This window comes from Octopus bimaculoides, chromosome 19, assembly GCF_001194135.2.
Source record: "Octopus bimaculoides isolate UCB-OBI-ISO-001 chromosome 19, ASM119413v2, whole genome shotgun sequence".
Taxonomy (NCBI): Eukaryota; Metazoa; Mollusca; class Cephalopoda; order Octopoda; family Octopodidae; genus Octopus; species Octopus bimaculoides.
In genome coordinates, this window is record NC_068999.1 from 11,158,251 (window position 1) to 11,162,012 (window position 3,762).

The following is a 3,762-nucleotide window of genomic DNA, read 5'->3' on the forward strand; positions in this document are numbered from 1 at the left end:
GAACTTAAACTGGTTGTCGTCGTTGTCCGCGTCTTCGCTGTTGTTCTTGTTATTGCTGTTATCGTTGTATTAGTTGAGGTTTTCGTTTGTGGTGGTGGTTGTGGTGGTAGTGGTGATACTGCCGTTGTTGATTTGTTTTCTTTTTTTTATCGTTTACGTTGTTATCATAGACCCTGGTATAGATCGTTGTTGCTGCCATTGCTGCTCCTGCTATTTCCATATTTGGCATTGCTGTTATTGATGGCGGCGATGATACCGGTGGTGGTGGTGGTGGTAGTAGTGATAGTCATGGTAACGGTAGTAGTGGTTGTGTTCCTATTGTTGTCATCCCAGTTCTTTCTACTGTTTTCCTTCTTGTTGTTATTGTTATTGTCATCGTTCATCAGAACTGTTGTCGTTGTTGCTACTAGTTTTCGCAGTTCCTGTCGTTGCGGGTGGTGGTCCCCTCAGTGTTGGTAGCAGTGATATTGCATCGGCTACTGCTGTTGTTGTTGTTCTGGCTGTTGTCCCTGGCAGTTATATTTTGATGTGGCTGCCATTGAAACACGGTTTGATGTTACTGTTCATGGGTTTTCCTATCGATGTTTTTCCCGTTGTGGTTCCATGTTGAGCTCTTTGTTATTCTTGTTGTTATTACTGTTGCTTAACCTCTGTCATTCTGATATATTCCCTTATTTTCGTGATGTCTTTGAAGAATTGGACACAGGACATTTTGGAATTTGGAGATTATTTATTTATCTATTTATTTATTCTTCTGTAGATGGTGATGTATGTGCTACTGCTAAGGCGACACGCAGGCAAAATCATTAGCGGAATTTCGTCCGTCATTACATTCTGAGTTCAAATTTCACCGAGGTCGCCTTTCAGTTACATTCTTTCGGGGTCAATAGAATAAGTACCAGTTAGATAAACGGGTAATTGTTATCGACCCCCAAAGCTGCTGGTCTTGTGCCAAAATTTGACACCAATGTTTTTACTGCTGCTACTGCAGTGAAGTAGTAGTAGTAGTAGTAACAGCAGCAGCAGCAGCAGCAGCAGCAGCAGTAGTAGTAGTAGTAGAGGTAGAGGTAGTAGTAGTTGCTGTTGTTGTTGTTGTTGTTATGACTGCTGTTAAATGTCCATTGTTATGGTTATATACTTTTCTACTCTAGGCATAAGCCCCGAAGATTTTTGGTGAGGGGGGACAGTCAATTAGATCGACCCCAGTGCACAACTGGTACTCACTATATCGACCCCGAAAGGATAAAAGGCAAAGTCGACCTCGGCGGAATTTGAACTCAGCAAGCAAAGACAAACGAAATACCGCTAAGCATTTCGCCCGGCCTGCTAACATTTCACTGAATGATGAATATATGCTAAAATAAGACGAGTATTTTTTCCGCTACTCATAATACTTTTTACTATAGGCACAAGTAAAAATGGACAAAATGCCGCTAAGCATTTTGTCCGGCGTGCTAACGATTCAGCCAGCTCATCGCTTTTCCCTCATTTAATAAGTATAAAATGCTACTCTAACGTTAGTATATTCTTTTATTCATTTACTTGTCATTTGACTGGGGCCATAAATCGACCCCAGAACCTGTTCTTATACTATCGAGTACTTTTTCCCAACTGCTAAGTTACGGGGATCTGAACACACCAACATCAGTTGTCAAGCAATTGTGGGGGGATAAAAACAGACGCACAACCACACAGTCACACACACACATATATGTATGTATACCAGGGACTTCTTTTCAGTTTCCATCTATCAAATCTACTTACAATGCTTTGATCGGCCCGATGCTATAGTAGAAGACAATTGCCTAAGTTGCTGCGCAGTGGAACTGAACCCGGAAACATGTGGTTGGGAAGCAAGCTTTTTACCACAAAGCCACTCCTGCGACTATACACATATATATATATATATTTTTTTATCATCATTTATTCATGCGTTATAATCCCTACTGTTAATCATCGTTCAACATTATCTATCATTTGATTTTAAACATTTGAAGTTATATCCCAATATATCACAAATGTCACTCTTTCTGATACATGACTTTTCCACTCTTTTCTTTGTTTGTGCCTTCATTCACAGTGACGTTCTAGAAATATTATGTTCGTATAAACTTGGACATTTTCCTCTTAGGGGATTATATCGACGATGCTGTTGAATACGTTAAGTTAAGAGCTTTCTCATACACTAGTCTTATTTCTTTTTTATGCAAGATGGTGGGCTCTGTGAATGAGAAAACATTTAAAGCCTTATAAGATGGAGGAGATCAGATGGAGGAGACATCCTTGTGAAGTTGCCTGTGTATAGAAGGAGTTCTCCATATTCACGATGTCTCTATACCAAAAATGATTAGGTATTAATAGTTAACATTGTTGTGGTTGTTGACGGTGGTGGTGGTGGTGGTGGTGGTATTAGTTCTGCTGCTGCTACTGCTGCTGCTGGAGCGAGGTTCGCTGTGTATTTTAATTTTGTTTCTCAGTCTGTGGTATTAAATATATGCTTGGATATGTACATAAGTGCGTGTGCGTAAAAGTCTAGTTGCGTGTGTGAGTGTGTGTGTGTGTATGTGTGCGCGCGTGCGTTTGTGTGTGTTCATCTGTTGCATTCACTCTCTTTTAGTACCTTCATTGTGTCGCCACAATGTTTAATCTGAGGAAGGGCTTTCTTTCAAAATGAAGAGTGACTTACGAAAAGCGAAGGAGGGAAAGGAGGAGGCGGAGAATGTGAAGGGGATGAGAAGAAGAACAACAACAACAGTAACAAGAAATCAACAAAACCGACATAGTAGGTATAGGTACGGCTAGAATATGCACTACCCACAATAAAGAGGGATTAAAATTGTCTAATTAGGGCAAGTCTCCATATTTACAACGGACATTTATTAGTGTTGTTATTATTAAGGTGGCGCATTGGCAGAATTGTTAGCACGCCGGGCGAAAGGCTTAGCGGTATTTCGGATGACGCTACGTTCTGAGTTCAAATTCTGCCGAGGTCGACTTTGCTTTTCGTCTTTTCGGGGTCGATAAATTAAGTACCAATTACGCACTGGGGTCGATGTAATCGTCTTAATCTCCTTGTCTGTTTTTGTTTGTCCCTTCTATGTTTCGCCCCTTGTGGGCAATAAAGAAGTAAGAATCGTTAGCACGCTGGACGAAATGCTTAGCAGAATTTCGCCCATCACTTCGTTCTGAGTTCCAATTCCGCCGTAGTCGGCTTTACCTTTCATCCTTTACACAGAGGGGAGAAACAAGGACAGACAAACGGATTAAGTCGACTTAAATTGACACCAATGCCTAACTGGTACTTAGTAAATCGACTCCGAAAGGATGAAAGGCAAAGACGACCTTGGCGGAATTTGAACTCAGAACGTAGCGGTAGATGAAATGCCGCTTAACACTTCACCCGGTGTGCTAACGTTCCTGCCAGCGCGCCGCCTTGGCAGCAGTAAATATTGAAAGAAACGCATCTGACAAAATTTAGACATACGACTGTTTAAACATAATAGCAACGACGTATATTCATCCATACCTAAGCATTAATATATGATGTGAAATATAGCTAACGTACCCTAATTGTGTAGAAGATTTTTAAGAATCATTGATGGGAACGGTAAAGAGGAAGATAAAATATGCTGTAAGATTAATATGGAAAAGTGTGGTTGAGGCAGTAATGAGCTTTAGAGAAGAGGAATAGTGACAAATATGAACATATAGCGATGGGAACTCCTACGAGAAGACGTCGATCGTACTATAAGTTCCTATATA